At 43.9% G+C, this 17,182-nt stretch overlaps 1 long non-coding RNA gene across 1 annotated transcript; it reads right to left on the bottom strand.

Moving 5' to 3' along the window:
* Positions 1-7,711: 7,711 nt before the first annotated feature.
* LOC146358452 (uncharacterized) lies at positions 7,712-16,809 on the bottom strand. The gene is made up of 4 exons (XR_014787097.1): positions 16,589-16,809; positions 14,862-14,921; positions 9,450-9,489; positions 7,712-8,187 (listed from the first exon to the last, which is right to left on the bottom strand). It is a non-coding gene; the product is annotated as an uncharacterized LOC146358452 (long non-coding RNA).
* Between the last annotated feature and the right edge of the window lie 373 nt (positions 16,810-17,182).

The raw sequence follows: 17,182 nt of genomic DNA, 5'->3' as shown, positions 1-17,182 counted from the left end.
TTCCCCTGGTCCGCCCCGAGATGCCCACAGAATAGCCCCTTTTCACCTCTACCAGCATTGGAGCGCCAGTGCTGCAGAGGCAAGGGCCACAGAAGTTTCCACAGCAGCAGAGAGGTGCTTTGCAAAGTTAGACCTTGCCCTCCATGGTTGGACCCCCCCACCTCCCTCCATCCTCCATCCATCCATCCATCCATCCCTGTCTCTCTTTCTCTGCCCTCCCCACCAGGGGAAGATCCAAACAGTCCTGTGGGCTCAGGAACAACCATGTAATGGTTCCTGGGCCCATTCCACGAGAGTTGGATTTAAATAGTGCTTTTGCTGTGTGATCTTTCATCTTTGACCTTCTGGTTTCCCATTCCAAATAAATTTCAAGATGGTTTTCTGCAGTGACTTGAACAATGTGTTAGGCCTGTATAACTTGTTTTATTTCCTCCAAGGATATTGCTAACCCTGTTCCTTTCTCCACCCCCCAGATGAGTACATGCATGAAGAGTGTTTCCTTTTCTATTGGGGGTGAGTTACCCTGCCCATCAGGAGGGATTATTAAAAAAAATGTTGTTCTTATGCATACCATGAGCATGCAGAGACCTCCTCCATGTGTGTGGGGGTGGGGGGGGGCAATTTGGCTACATAAGCATTGGCAATCTTCCCCTGCAGGGTGGAAATAGAATTTACAATGAAAGAAACCTGTTGGGTGATCCTAGATCTGGATTATCTGATGATTTGGTTTGACAATAACTTCTGACGGGTTTAGCACCTTATTGCCATATTAATCTCTTCTTTTTTTTATAATGATGATACTTTTGCTAACAGCTTCCCTGGTTCGTTCTCACACTAGAAGAATCTGTGCTTTAAAAAAATTATGAAAGTTAGCTATGACATATGCTCTCCTAATGTCCAACTGCTATAAAGACCAATCAGCCTTTCTTGTAGTACTTGATCCAATATTGCTTTATGTTCAGCATTTCTTATCTCTGAAATTAATTGCTCCTCTTGACTTGTTTTTTTGTTTGTTTATTTGTTTGTTTAATCCCATATAGCTAATTCACTCATGCAGCTATTGAGTACTTTAACTTTAGTACTGAATACTTTAACTTTAGTGTTGAAAAAAAATAACCAGGCATCAGTTAAATCCTTCATTACTTCACTGCAAAAAGATGGGATATAAATTCAATAAATAAATAGGACTGAGCTGCCGGAAGATTATACTTTTAATGCTACATATTTGTCTATTCCATTTGGCAGAAGTATAATATTTGCACCAGCACCTTCCACATGCCTATGACCAGAGTGGGCAACTTGTGGCCCTCCAGATGTTTTGGCCTGCAACTCTCATTGTGCCTCACCATTGGCTATGCTGGCTAAGGCTGATAGGAGTTATAGGCCAAAACATCTGGAAGGCCACAGGTTACCCACCCCTGGCTATCTCTTTCGAACATAAAAATAAAAGCACTCGTAATCAGATCAGTGATGTTATTCCCAACCAAATATCCAGTTTCCAACGGTGGCCTGAGTCAGGAGCTTTGGAGGAAATGAAGTGCGAGAAACAGTCCTACTGAAGCAGTATACCTTATGGGGAGAGAATGTATTACTATTTATAATTGCATTATTTATAAGTGGAAGCCATAGTATATTTTATAAAGCCATACTTTATTTTATTACATTTGAATGCTACAATTCCTCCAAAAAGCTCATGACTTGGGGTGATCCCTACATAGAGTTTCATTTATTCAATCATTCATTCATGACAGTTCTCTACTGCCCAATAGCTGAAGCTCTCTGGCTGGTTTACAAAGTTTGTTGTTCAGTCGTTCAGTCGTGTCCGACTCTTCGTGACCCCATGGACCATAGCACGCCAGGCCTTCCTGTCCTGCGCTCTCTCCCGGAGCGTGCTCAAGTTCATATTCATTGCATCCGTGATGCTATCTAGCCATCTCATCCTCTGCCGTCCCCTTCTCCTTTTGCCTTCAGTCTTTCCCAGCATCAGGGTCTTTTCCAGGGAGTTTTCTCTTCGCATTAGGTGGCCAAAATATTGGAGCTTCAGCTTCAGTATCTGTCCTTCCAATGAGCAGTCAGGGTTGATTTCCTTTAGGATGGACTGATTTGACCTCCTTGCAGTCCAGGGCACTCGTAAGAGTCTTCTCCAGCACCACAGTTCGAAAGCATCAATTCTTCGGCGCTCAGCCTTCCTTATAGTCCAGCTCTCACAGCCATACATTACTACTGGGAAAACCATAGCTTTGATTAGACGGACCTTTGTCGGCAAGGTGATGTCTCTGCTTCTTACTATGCTGTCTAGGTTGGCCATAGCTTTCCTCCCAAGGAGCAAGCGTCTTTTAATTTCATGGCTACAGTCACTGTCTGCGGTGATCTTGGAGCCCAAGAAAGTAAAATCTGTCACTGCTTCCATTTCTTCCCCTTCTATATGCCAGGAAGTGATAGGGCCAGATGACATGATCTTAGTTTTTTTAATGTTGAGTTTCAAACCAGCTTTTGCACTCTCCTCTTTCACCCTCAACAAGAGGCTCTTGAGATCCTCTTCGCTTTCTGCCATTAGGGTGGTATCGTCTGCATATCGGAGGTTGTTGATAATTCTCCCGGCAATCTTAATTCCGACCTCTGATTCATCCAACCCGGCATTTCTCATGATGTACTCTGCATATAAGTTAAATAAGCAGGGTGACAATATGCAGCCTTGTCGTACTCCTTTCCCAATTTTGAACCACTCGGTTGTTCCGTGTCTGGTTCTTACTGTTGCTTCTTGACCCTCGTACAGGTTTCTCAGGAGACAGGTAAGGTGGTCTGGTACTCCCATCACTTTAAGAATTTGCCACAGTTTGTTGTGATCCACACAATCAAAGGCTTTAGCATAGTCAATGAAGCAGAAATAGACGTTTTTCTGGAATTCTCTTGCTTTCTCCATGATGCAGCGAATGTTGGCGATTTGATCTCTAGTTCCTCTGCCTCTTCGAAACCCAGCTTGTACTTCCGGTAGTTCTCGGTTCGCATACTGCTGAAGCCTAGCTTGTAGGATTTTGAGCATCACCTTGCTGGCATGTGAAATGAGCGCAATTGTGCGGTAGTTTGAACACTCTTTGGCGTTGCCCTTCTTTGGAATTGGAATGTAAACTGACCTTTTCCAGTCTTGTGGCCACTGTTGAGTGTTCCAGATTTGTTGGCATATTGAGTGCAGCACTTTAACAGCATCATCTTTTAGGATTTTAAATAGCTCGGCTGGAATACTGTCATCTCCGCTAGCTTTGTTGTTACTAATGCTTCCTAAGGCCCACTTCACTTCACTCTCCAGGATGTCCGGCTCAAGTTCAGTGACCACACTATCATGGCTATCAAGGACATTAAGATCTTTCCTGTATAGTTCTTCTGTGTATTCTTGCCACCTCTTCTTAATCTCATCTGCTTCTGTTAGGTCCCTGCCTTCTTTGTCCTTTATCATGCCCGTCTTTGCACAAAACATTCCCTTGAGATCTCCAATTTTCTTGAAGAGATCTCTAGTCTTTCCCATTCTGTTGTTTTCCTCGATTTCTTTGCATTGTTCATTTAAGAAGGCCTTCTTGTCTCTCCTTGCTATTCTCTGGAACTCTGCATTCAGTTGGGTATATCTTCCCCTTTCTCCCTTGCTTTTCGCTTCCCTTCTTTCCTCAGCTACTTGTAAAGCCTCATCAGACAGCCACTTGGCTTTCTTGCATTTCTTTTTCTTTGGGACGGATTTCGTTGCTGCCTCCTGAACAATGTTACGGACCTCCGTCCATAGTTCCTCAGGCACTCTGTCTATCAGGTCTAATCCCTGAAATCTATTCCTCACCTCCACTGTATATTCATCAGGGATATGATTTAGGTCATACCTGAACGGTTTAGTGGTTTTCCCAACGTTCTTCAATTTAAGCCGAAATTTTGCAAGAAGCAGCTCATGATCTGAGCCACAGTCAGCTCCAGGTCTTGTTTTTACTGACTGTATGGAGCTTCTCCATCTTTGGCTGCAAAGGACATAATCAATCTGATTTCGATATTGACTATCTGGTGACGTCCATGTGTAGAGTCGCCTCTTGTGCTGTTGGAAAAGAGTGTTTGCTATGATCAGCATGTTCTCTTGGCAAAACTCTATTAGCTTTTGTCCTGCTTCATTTTGTACACCAAGGCCATGCCTGCCTGTTATCCCGGTGATTTCTTGACTTCCTACTTTAGCATTCCAATCCCCTATGATGAAGAGGACATCTTTTTTTGGTGTTAGTTCTAGAAGGTGTTGTAGGTCTTCATAGAACCGATCAACCTCAGCTTCTTCGGCCTCAGTGGTTGGGGCATAGACTTGAATTACTGTGATGTTGAATGGTTTGCCTTGGATTCGTACTGAGATCATTCTATCATTTTTAAGATTGTACCCCAGTACTGCTTTTCCCACCCTTTTGTTGACTATGAGTGCTACTCCATTTCTTCGAAGGGATTCTTGCCCACAATAGTAGATATGATGGTCACCTGAATTAAATTCGCCCATGCCTGTCCATTTGAGTTCGCTGATTCCCAAGATGTCGATGTTCAATCTTGCCATCTCATGTTTGACCACCTCCAGCTTACCTTCATTCATTGATCTGACATTCCAGGTTCCTAAACAATATTGTTCTTTACAGCATCGGATTTTCTTTTCACCGCCAGACACATCCACAGCTGAGTGTCCTTTCGGGTTTGGCCCAGCCGCTTCACTCTTTCTGGCGCTACTTGGAAATACCCTCTGCTCTTCCCCAGTAGCATATTGGACACCTTCCGACCTGAGGGGCTCATCTTCCGGCGTCATCTCTTTTAGCCTTGTGATACATTCCATGGGGTTTTCTTGGCAAGAATACTGGAGTGGGTTGCCATTTCCTTCTCCAGTGGACCACATTTTGTCAGAACTCTCTGCCATGACCTGTCCGTCTTGGGTGGCCCTGCACGGCATAGCTTATGGCTTCACTGAGTTACGCAAGCCCCTTCGCCACAACAAGGCAGTGATCCATGAAGGGGGGTTTACAAAGACTAAAGCCTTAAAAATACACTATAAAAACCATTTACATACAAACATATAAACAGACAGCACACACAGAGACACTCGTATATCTAAAACAATTTTAAACAATCAACAATAAGATTCCCTCTTATCAAATAACTGTTGGCTTACAAACTTTAAATTTGTAATTTTACCAGTCCCCTACTGACTACAGATGCTCCCACGCCAGATACAAATCTCTTCTTCGTCTTTTGTGGTATCTTTCTGCTTCCTTATGTGACTTGAGCAACACAAATGAACAAGAGCTGGAATTTCTGTTATATCGCAGAACATGTCAGTGGATTATACTTCTGCCAGCCAAGAACCAGACTTTGGATTCAACAGCAACCATTTACTGCTGTGCCTGGGACGGCAGTATGCAGCTTTGTTAGAAATGCAGTGTGAGTAAGTAAGCTTTAGGGTGGCTGGCCACAAATTGGCTTCAGCCAGCAGTATGGAAGCTCTGTAGCAGAATCTATAGATGCTGTGAATATTTAAAGCCTAGTGAATTAAAATCCCGCCACTACTGATGAAGACCAGGGCAGTGATTCTATATGCCCTGTGATATAGGGCATATAAAATGTGCCCTATGTGATTCTATATAGTGGAAATGTGGCCAACAGAACTAAAAGGATCCAGATACATTAAACGAGTTGCTATGCAGTAACAAAATACCAGGACTGATATAGATCCCATTTAGAATGTTGTGAATACCTCCTCAGTATGAAGGGGAAAGACTGTATGATACACATAAATATATATTGCATTCTTCATAAATGGAAGCTATACTAATTTATTTTATTACATCTGAATGCTACAGTTCCTCTGAAAAGCTCATGTCACTATATTTGGGTGATCCCATTTGATCTTCATAGTAGTCCTATTGCAAGGTACATTAGGGTACAAGAGAGTGACTTACCCAGTGGACTTCAAGGGTAAGCAGAGATTTAAACCCTGGTCTCCCCAATCCAAATCCAGGACTTTACACACCACCTGAAACTCGCTCCCATTATCCTGCTCACAGTGATATGGGGACAGAGCTCCAGCCATTTAGCCAGGGTCAGTTCCAAAGGCAAGGTTAATAACAGGCAATCCAAAGTCCAAACACAGAGAGGTCCAAAGAAGGGAAAAGTTAGCAGGGGGAAAGCCGGGGAGGAGATGCACAGAAGGCTTTTAAGCCTGAGCCTTCAGAGCCCCACCCAGCCCTGCTCACGAATATACCTCTGCTCACAAGGAGTCTTATTTCTCAGGTGGGCCTTCTGCATCTGGTTGTCAGCTGAGCCAGCACCTTTAGGCACCTGCACTCAGACACAAGTGCAAACCGTGTTTTCAGAAATAATACCTCATTTTCCCCATTCTAAAAAATCGTGGGAAAGTGTTCTGAAAAAACATAAGCGAAACTGAAGAATCACAATGTCATCCAAAGAACCTGCAAACAACCATGAGTGAAGAATCACGTGTGCACAATAAATGCCTTGTAAATAAAAGCTCCAAGTCCAAGAGGGGGCTAAGTGTGTTTTGAGGGAATGGTACGATAGCTGTCTCCCACAAGGGCCTGGGACCCCCCTGATCTGCCTCAAAGTCCCTTGGCACAGGCAGCTCTTCCATGACGGCCAACTTGGGGGAGATTCCAGTTCATCCTCTGAAGAAGTGTCCCCCAGAGGAACATGACACACAGGATTGGCAGCCTAAAGTTCAACAAACAGCCATTGTGGCCAAGATTCAAAATGAAGGTGATTGAAGAATACTAAAAAAATATAGTTGCATAAAGAGGAACACACTCTAAAATTAATTTATATACAATATTCAAGTAAATAAGAAGTAAATGCAAACAACAAAATGAAGCAAATGGGCATGGTCCTGATCCAGCCAAAATCAGACACTTGCCCCATTGATTTTAATACAAGATGTTGAAGCCAGGGCTGGATTCTCCCAATGAAATCAACAGGACTTAAGTGCGCAATCCTATGGCCGCTAGTCAGCGGCTAGATGGTCATAGGAAAGGTCAGTTCCCAGGAACCGACTTCGGAGCCCATGCTCCGAGGTCAGTCTCCTGAGAACCAACCTCCATCCCCTCCTGCGCTCCCTCGTAGGTAGCGTGGATTGGCCCCGCACTCCATGCTCCGTGCTCGTGAGAAGAATGTGGAGCAACGAATATGGGGTGTTCCTGGGGGCGGGGCAGGGAGGGTGGTCATGCCTTTCCAATGCTTCCTATGCATCGTCCAGTATCCACTCCGACTTCCCGCAACTAGTCAGCCAAAACTGGCTGTCTAGCCATGAATGCAGGGTGGCTGAAGCGCGGAGGGGAAGATCCCTTCCATGCTGCTCCTGCCCTGCACTGAATAGGTGGTCGCCTTTGAGTTTGGAGGCTGCCGCCTATCCCGATAGGATTGTGCCCTAAATGTTCTTAAATTTGGCTGGATAATACCCAAAGTTCAATGGTATAGGTCCAAGTTAGTCATACTTTCAGAGCCCCTTATATGTCCTGGCCCCTTAATTTTAACTCTTAATAAAGAAAATGTTGGATGCTTTTACAGATCCAACCAGATCAGGAAGTGGATATTTTTCTGTTTGTCCCCTTCAGAAGCTGTTACATTTATACTTTTCTTTCAATTAAAGGCATCATTACTATTTGAAATTGGATTTTTAAGAGCTCAGAATAAACGAGGAAACATGAACAGAGATTAGTGGTTTATTTCATGGTACTCTCTTATTTTCAGAGGCGATTCCCACCCCCACCCCCCATGGGATCACAGGGTACATGCAAATAGCAACAACAACAACAACAACAACAAATTAATAATAATAATACAGTGCAGCTACAAATGCTCAGTAACATGTACAGCCCATGGTATGCATAGAACCTTTTGCTTTCTACTATTCATAAGGAAAACCTGAAAGATTCAGTTATACCAGATGAAGTACACCCATTATTTATATATTCTTCATGTATAATGTCATGTTCTCTGGAGTTGTTCCAGTGGAAGATGCTAAACTCCTTGGCCCATGGGGCTGCTACGAGAGTCTTTCTTGTAGTAGCAGTGACATTAACTTCCTTTTTGAGAACAGCAAAAGCTCCATATATCAAAATCATGGCTGTTCATTAACTGCACACCCTGGAGAAATTTCACTGCTACAGCTTCGGGTGACAGCTGAAAGGAATAGACAGGATGACATTAGTCAGCCTCCAAGGAAAAGTTGTTTTGGTCTTCCAAGAAGACAATTGTTTAGGGTGGGTGGGGAGGGCTTGTTCTTAAAATATGCCTTTTTGGTCATGTAAATTTTACTGTAAATGATTTATACTGAACATGAGCCAGCCAAATTTAACTACTTTTAAGTCCCATTGATTTAAGTGGGAGAGATTTACGCATATGCTTAATGCTTCCTTCAAAATTAAAGGAATAAGGATCAGGCATCTTCATTCAAAACTAAGTCTCATGGTTCAGTGCAGTGGAGGCTGGTGGCTCCAATGTTGGTGGGGCAGTGAATCTGCACTGGATTTCAGTCAGAACTCTATAAGCACCTTGGACAGCTCCTTTAGAGTTCTGACTGTTTCTGACTGAAACCTGGAGTAGATTCACAGTCCCACAGACATCAGAGCCACCAGCCTCCACTGGTTCTGTGAGCTACTTCTTATCCCTCAGCTGTCACCACCACCACCAGCCATTCCAGCAGTCTGTACATTCATTCATTCATTTCATTTATATCCCGCCTTTTTTCCTCCATAAGGAACCCAAGGCAGCATACGTAATCCTCCTCCTCCTCCATTTTATCCTCACAACAACAACCCTGTGAGATGGGTTGGGCTGAGAGTCCGTGCATGGCCCAAAGTCACCCAGTGAGCTTCCATGGCCGAATGCGGACTAGAACCCGGATCTCCTGACTCCCAGTCCAACACTACACCTCAGAGGGAGATGAGAAAGGAAGCAGAGCCGTTCCACCAGCCCTGCTGAATGATTAGTTAATGTTTTCTTCTCTCTTCCCTATTACTTTTCCCTTGTGTGTTGTGTCTTTTTAGACTGTAAGCCTGTGGGCAGAGACTCTTTTGTTTTATTGATAGAATGTAAGCCACTCCAGGAGCCTTTTCAGCTCAGGAACAGGATAAAAAAATGCAATCAATCAATCAATCTCCCTAGCAAATGTTCATAGGAGCACAGCCTTAAAAGTGCTTAACTTTGGCTGGATTGTGAATTTTTTTTTTTTAAAGGTAACAATGGGTTGTATCGAATACAGTCCCTCTTACTTCCATGACTTCAGCAATGCCTAAGGAGGAGGTAGCTGATTTTCACAAATTTCCCTTTTCTTTTGCAACCCCCTCCCCCATGCCACCTCCCACATTGTTCTGGAGGGTCTCAAACCCAGATTTAGTGGAGGCTCAAGGAGCTGCAGAGGGAAGGGGAAATCAGAGACCCACCTTTCTGTTCACAGAAGTCACTGCTGGATCAAAGAGCCTTCTGTGAATGAAAAACACCATTAGATCCAACCCAGTCATTATATGGTTTGGCAATTTATTATTGACAAATGGTGATGTGCCACTTTCAAGGAGTGCCTGTCTCATAAGTGACATTATCTGCATGATGGAGGCGAGGGATGGCCAGCAATACCCTTTGTACATCACATGACACCTTCTGCTGCTTCAGCCTTGGAATGCCTCGTCAGATATAACTTGGGTTTAGAAAGGAAAGTGTACTGCAATTATAATAAATCATTTGTTATATAGTAGATGTGGAATATATGATCATCATCATATATTCCACCTCTAGTGGTCCCAAGTCTTACACAGTTCGGGATTGCAATACCTGACGGAACGCTCCTCCTGACATGAACCTACCTGGACAGTACGATCCACATCTGGGCCCCTCCTCCAAGTGCCTCCTCCGAGGGAGGCTCGGAAGGTAGCAACAAGGGAGACGGCCTTCTCAGTGGTGGCCCCCTGACTGAGGCCCACCTGGCGCCAACACTGTCATCTTTTTGGTGCCAGGTTAAGACTGCACTCTGCGCCCATGCATTTAACGGCATTTAATGGCTTATGATGGGGCGCTTATGTCGGTTGTGTTGAACAGGTCTGTTACTGAAATTGTGAATTGAAATTGTTTTTAGGTATTTAATTGTTTTAAAATTTGTGTCGTAAAAAATAGACTGCATTTTATTATAATGTTGTATTATAATGTTTATAATGTTGTAGTTTTTGTATTTATTTTTATGATTTGTTGTAAACCGCCCAGACAGCTTCAGCTATTGGGCAGTATAGAAATGAAATAAATCCTCCTCATCAATTTATGCATCTCTTCCCACCACCACAAAAAGCAATCCCAACGTGACTTAGACACAGAAATCAATAATTAATATAGCAAAACACCCCTGCCCCCCAAAATCAGTGTAACCCATAATCAGCACAATGATACACATAAAAATAACCACCATAAAAACATGATTGGAAAACAATTCAATACTATGAAGGTTTGACAACCTTCATACAGAGACAAAGGGGGAAAAGGTCAGGCTTAGAGGCTTGGGGGGGGGTGTTGGGAGGGGGTATCCTTGAGAGGAGTAGTTTCATTTCCCTGGTTACATTTTAGTTTCATTTCTCCAGTTAAGGGCACAAACCTGTGGCCACTAGACAGCAGCTAGACGGCCATAGGATTGCTTGGTTTCTGGGAACAGACCTTGGAGCCCACGCCCCAAGGTCAGTTCCCAGAGAACCGCCTTTTTTTCTCCTCCCCTGCGGCTTTGTAGGCAGCGCAGATCATCCCCGGGCGACAGTGGGGCAAAGGGGGGCATTCCCAGGGGAGGGGCAGGGAGTGCGGAAGTGCCAGTACAATGCGTCGTCAGCCTCCCCACCCGGTGCCCTGATGTCCTGCAGCTAGACAGCCGAATTTGGCCATCTAGCTGCGAATGCAGGGTGGCTGGAGCATGGAGGAGAGGATCCCCTCTGCACTCCTCCCACTGTGCATTGGATAGGCGGTCACCTGCAAGTTCGGAGGTGGCCGCCTATCCGCATAGGATTGCTCCCTCCATTTCATTTCTTCAGGTCTGAAACAGTCGTTTTGGTTTTGAGGGAGGAGGGTATATAAAGAGCGTGAGAGAGCCAGAAGACAGAGTTGGGGAGTCCAGAGCCTGAAGAGGGAGCAGGAAGAAGCAGCCTGGAGAAGTCCACATGCAGCTAGGGTAGAGGTACTTGCATTTTTGCAACCTTGTTTTCTTTAATACCTTTTATATAACTCAGCTCTATTCTGTGCATACCTTTAGTTGTAATTTGCTTGATTTAGTTTACCAGTAAACTCTTGTGATTAACACCCAGGTGTCTGAAGTACCCATCACCCATTCCTATAGCCTAAACCCCATGTTACTGGGAAGGGGAAGTTTAAAAGAAGGAAGGCAGGACTCTTAAGGAAGCAAGAGATCCTTAAGGAGTTGGTCAGGGGGTCCAGGTCATAAGGGGAACCCTGACAAATATGAAAAGTGTTCATCCACAATATGCAAAATCTCCCCCCCCCTCACAGCCTAGAATAGACACCCACAAAAGTATGTGTATTCATTCTACAATTAGGCCATAACTAATGTCTAAATGCCTGGGGAAATAAGTCTTTGCCTGATGCCAAAAAAAATGGCCAGGTGAGCTTCCACAGGAAGAGCGATCCATAAACACAGGGCTATCACAGGGACGGCCCATTCCCAAAAGCCCCCCCCTCCGCATCTCTCAGATGGGGCACATAGAGAAGGGACTCAGATAATTAATGATAATTAATTATCACTCTGTTACCTTAGGGACTGGGTAGTGTCATATAGCAAGAGGTATAGAGAGGCACCAAGCCATGTAGGGCTTTATAGGTTAAAATCAGCACTTTGAATTTGGCCCAGAAACAAACTGGCAACCAGTGCAAGTGAGGCAGAAGTAGATGTATACGTTTATATTGCTTAGTCCCTGTCAACAACCTGGTCACCAAATTCTGCACTAGGTATCATTTTGAACTGTCTTCAAAGGCAGCCCAATGTAGAACACATTGCAGTAATCTAACCTAGAGGTTACCAGCGCATAGACTACAAGCACCAAGCTATCCTCATCCAGATAGGGTCATAGCTCAACTTACGATGGAGAATGGATGATAAAGAATTTTATATACCATATTCTTAGGTGAGGAGATACATTCTTTGATGAGCTTCTGCTGGGCTTTAAAAACCTGGCTGTTCAGGCGGGTATTTGGGGTGGGTTAGGTTTTTTTAGAGCAGTGTTGCTTGTTTTGTTTTTGTTCAGTTGATTATGTAAATTTGTTATTAGTATTGTATGCTGCCTAGAGTGGCTGGGTAGCCAGCCAGATGGGCGGCTAATAAAACAAATAAATACATGAATAAAATAAATATACTGAGGCTGCAATGAAAATATATCTATCTAGTGTGAAGTAGTGGTTAGAGTGTTGGACTACAACTGGGGAGATCTGGGTTCAAATCTCTACTTACCCATGAATCTCACGGGGTGATGTTGGGTCAGTCACTAACTCTCAGCTTAAACTACCTCATAGGGTTGTTGTGAGGATAAAATGAGGAGAGAAGAAGTATGTACACCACCTTGAACTCCTTGAGGGAAAGTCAGGATATAAATGTAATAAAATAAATAAATGTGAATGCTGCCAAGGGATTATAGTTTGATTTTCAGATCTGCCACTGTGGAAGGCTTTGGTCAAGCCACATTCAGCACTTTTAGCGAAGTGCAAATTTAGCAGACCTAATTATTATAACCCCTTCATGGATCACTGCATTGTTGTGGTGAAGGGGCTTGCGTAACTCAGTGAAGCCATAAGCTATGCCGTGCAGGGCCACCCAAGATGGACAGGTCATGGTGGAGAGTTCTGACAGAGGGAAATGGCAACCCACTCCAGTATTCTTGCCAAGAAAACCCCATGGAACGTAAAGACCCTGATGCTGGGAAAGACTGAAGGCAAAAGGAGAAGGGGATGGCAGAGGATGAGATGGCTAGATAGCATCACTGATGCAATGAATATGGACTTGAGCACGCTCTGGGAGAGAGTGCAGGACAGGAAGGCCTGACGTGCTGTGGTCCATGGGGTCATGAAGAGTCAGACACGACTGAACGACTGAACAACAACAATTATTATAATCTGGTTTATTATATTGGACACAATTTGGAAGTTTTCATTAGGGGTGTTATATGATAGATATGATAGCCACGGTTTATCACTTTTATTGAACACGCTGTGAGGGATGCAATAGTAGTAAATTGTCATAAGCATACTGTGAGTATCTAGATAATTGTTGTGAACCAACTTCATATTGTTCTGCTCTGTGCACTTAAACATTTTCTGTCGAGAACCTTGCTCACAGGTGATATTAGGCTGGATCCAGATATAGTCATATTTAGAGTAGACCCATTGAAATCAATGGGACATACATTAGTCATAGCTAATGTAAGTGCAATTGATTTCAAAGGGTCTACTCTAAGCATGATTAAGTCTCGCCCCAACTCCAACCCATTATCTATACAAAGGGAGGGGAGTGGGACACCCATGCTGCTGCTCTCCCACCACACAAAGCCCACCGCCAGTTCAGGTGTTAAGATTTATGAACCAAGCCTTTGATTTGATCTGTTTCCACAGAGTTCCTACGTGGTGATTAAGCTGATAATCCCATGATGCACCTGGACACTTTTATTATGCAGCAATCCACTATTATGAAGTAATCGACTTCTGCACAGGCAAGTAAACATTTGAGCTGTAATCTCCTGCTAAAAAGAACAAGAGGCTAACTCGTGTGTAAGCACATGCAACATTGCTGTTTGCAAACCTGGTGCATTTGATATGTGACATGTGCTTTTAACGGTGGTATTCCCTGCAGGGTTTTTTTTTTTATCATGCTGACAATCAGAAAATCCTTGGTTTCATTGATGCCTCTGATGTACAACAGAAGAAATGAGAACAAAACACATGCCAAAAAGTTATCGAATTTAAAGCGTAACTTCCAATCCCCTGTGAATAGCTAAAGAACATGGTTCAACGTGAGGTCATTGACTGTAACAGGAATACAGAACAGCTCTGAAGGCATCTAAAGGAGAGGAGACTGTATTCTGGAATGGTGAACATTGTTGCCTGAGTAACAGAAACCTTGCATGTTTTCACAAGGAAATGAGTCACTTGTTTCTGTTGGCCAAAACTCTGTTTTCTTTTCATTTCATATTTGAGCTGCCTAATATATTCTGAAAGAGCTGAAGCTTTCCAGTCTCCTGACTGAGATAACTTGTTTAACTAAATGCTCAGCAGAAGGTTTGCATAGTAATAACACAGAACCAAATAAAAGCAGGAGTAAATAAAGCACTTCTTCTATGTCTCAGGCAAAGAAATGGAGCCATTCGACTCATCATTACTTACTAATGCTTAGTATAATTATAAGACCATTTATAAAGATGAGGTGTAATTCTGCCAAAATTAAGTGCTTTCAACTCACACTATTTTGTGTGAGTATGTGTGTGTGTGTGTGTGTGTTGAGTGGAGGAGGGAATTTAAGCATATGTTTGTCTCTTCTGTTCAAAAATAAATGGCACTTAAAAGCATTTAACTTTGGCTGAATATCACTGTCATGAATTTCAATATGTGCTCCCAACTTCTGGTTTCTAATCTTCCTAAAATTACATCAAATGTGTTCTTGACTGATTTTGTGTGATCTCTGTCATAAATGCAAGATTATATTCCCTAACAAAGACCCACTGAACTCAACTGGCAGATTTCATTGACTTCAAAAGGATGTTATCTCAATTGTTACGCACACAATTGGTAATAATGCTATTCCGAGGAACTGAAGTTAAATGCACACTCACCAGGAACCATTTGAGAGCAAAGAAATATTGTTTGTGTAGGGTTAGCACTTCTCATTTTGTCTAAAACACAAACAAATAATTCCACTTAAGAATAGTTACTTTATAAGGCTTATTTGTTTCTTCTCTATGAAATACCTGGAAATATGTAAAATTAAACGAAGAATTTTAAAACAATAAGGGCAGCAGTCAATACTGCCACTGCACTCACGCTGATTCCGTTATGCCACCAGGACCCACTGCTAGCACAGTGGGGACTTAGCACTGCCTAAAGCAACCTGGGGGCCATCTTCATGGAACCACATTGAGAATCACTTTCGGCTCTGCTTTTTCCTGAAATCGGCTTTGGTCCATAAGTAGCACACTAATCTTTAAAAAAGCAGACTATACCCCTCCCAAACCATCCACTTTCACAGGTCACACTGCACTCGAATCTGCCTTACTTTGGGGTAGGGTGGGTGGAGTCCCGCCAGTCAAAATGAACAACATGAGAGGCTTGATCCCCGCCCTCGCTTTCCCTTGCTCAGGGAAAGGAAATGTATTGTAAGGGATTTCAGGCATCCAGAGAAAAGGAGCAGAGCAGAGCCTTTTCTCTGGACGTCTCCCTACATCTCACCAACAAGTGTGCTTGCCAGACTCCACAGTCTACCAGCCTGCCAGTCTCCACAGTCTGCCAGTCTCCATAGAAATGAGACTCCAATGTCCCTACTGCAAGATGGAACCATACAGCAATATTGTGCATATGGAGCCACGGTATATCACCATATCATCAAAGCACTAAATCAGGAGAAAGACCCAGGTGCCACTTTTGTGCTTTAGTGATATGGTGACTTTAGCACAACACCGATTTAGCTGTATGGTGACTTAGCAGTATAGCAATTTAGTGCTGTAGTGATTTAGCTGATGGCGACTTAGTGGTATAGCGATTTAGCTCTACAGTGAATTAACACTTTTACAATTTAATGATTTTGGGATTTTGGAGGTTTAGTGATTTAGAGGCTTAGAAATTTAGTGATTTTAGAAAATTAGGCAGCTAAACCCAGATCATTTACTTCTGAGGGGTGGAGAAATAAAGAAGAATGGATTACAGTGAGTGGCAAAGTACTGAAACCTGACCTGTGTCTGTGCAGGCTACTGTGAAACAGTGGAAAAACACAACAATGGGGCAAAACAGGGAGGGCCCTTACCAAGGTCACAGCCAGTTGAAAGATGCACCCCTGGGCCTGCCCATCATGCCAGATTTAATCCATGGGAGCTGCATTAAGGGTGGGGAAATAGACTAAAAGTACTCAGTGAAAATGCACCTTTTCCAGAGGGAATCTGCAGGGTTGCTGCAGACTGGCAACAACATCATGTGTCACAAACTACCCCAAACTGTTCCCCATCTGCATTAAATCAGCGGAGTAGATTGGCCCCTGGAAACAAGCAGAAATGCTTGTTTCTGGGACAGGACAGGTTAGCAGAATCCTCTTCTGCAAGCTCCGTTGACCTGTCCCATTCCAGAAATAAGGGTTTCCACTCATTTCTGGTTGCTTTGAGAACTGCTAGCTCCCGTTGTGCTAGTGGTGGGTCCTGCAGGCAGCATAAGATGCCATCCCAGGTCTGCTAAAAACAAAACCACGTTTCAAAGTAGCAGAAATACAAGACTGGTTTAAAATGAAGCTCAGCTCAACCCTCCAGACAATTTTAAAATCTTTCCCTGAATAATGAAAAGAAAACCTTTGACTTACGGCTGAAAAGCGTGTGGGGAAGGAATGGAGCCTGGCATGCTCGAAGGGGCAGTGAGTTCCATAGGAAGGGTATCCACAGCTGTAACAGCTTTGCTTCACACTAGGGCAGCCCTGGCTCCAGGTTTTGGAGGGCTCTTGGGCAAGACATCCTCTGTGGGGGCCCTCCCTCAGTGAGCCCACCTTCTCACTGCCATTGTCACTGACTACTATTGCGCCTCTTCCTCTTTCTCATCATCGTGACCATTTGTTTGCTTGTCAGGCAGACAGCCAGTGAGCAAATAGGCAGTGGCATCTGCCGCTCCTCTTTCCTTCATGCCACCACCATTGCTTTCAAGAAGCCAGAGAAGGCTTGCGGGGGCAGTGGGAGTAAGCGGCAGAGATCTTGAGCACATGAAAGGAATCCAGCAACTTGCTGGAAAACCAATGCGGGGAGAGGGGGAAGGAGGGCACTCTCTGTGTGTCACTCACGGGACAACCATCAGTAATGTCCGAGGGGAGAGAACGGGGCAGGAACCAGGGAAGAATTTTCGCTATGGCCCCAGCACATATAATGAATCATAGCGGACTGCGGAAAAGGAGCGGTCTTTTTGAGTG

This window comes from Heloderma suspectum, chromosome 1 (assembly GCF_057233095.1).
Source record: "Heloderma suspectum isolate Gila_16-S chromosome 1, 16-S_ref, whole genome shotgun sequence".
In the NCBI taxonomy this organism is placed as follows: Eukaryota; Metazoa; Chordata; class Lepidosauria; order Squamata; family Helodermatidae; genus Heloderma; species Heloderma suspectum.
This window is presented reverse-complemented; position numbering and strand designations above follow the sequence as displayed.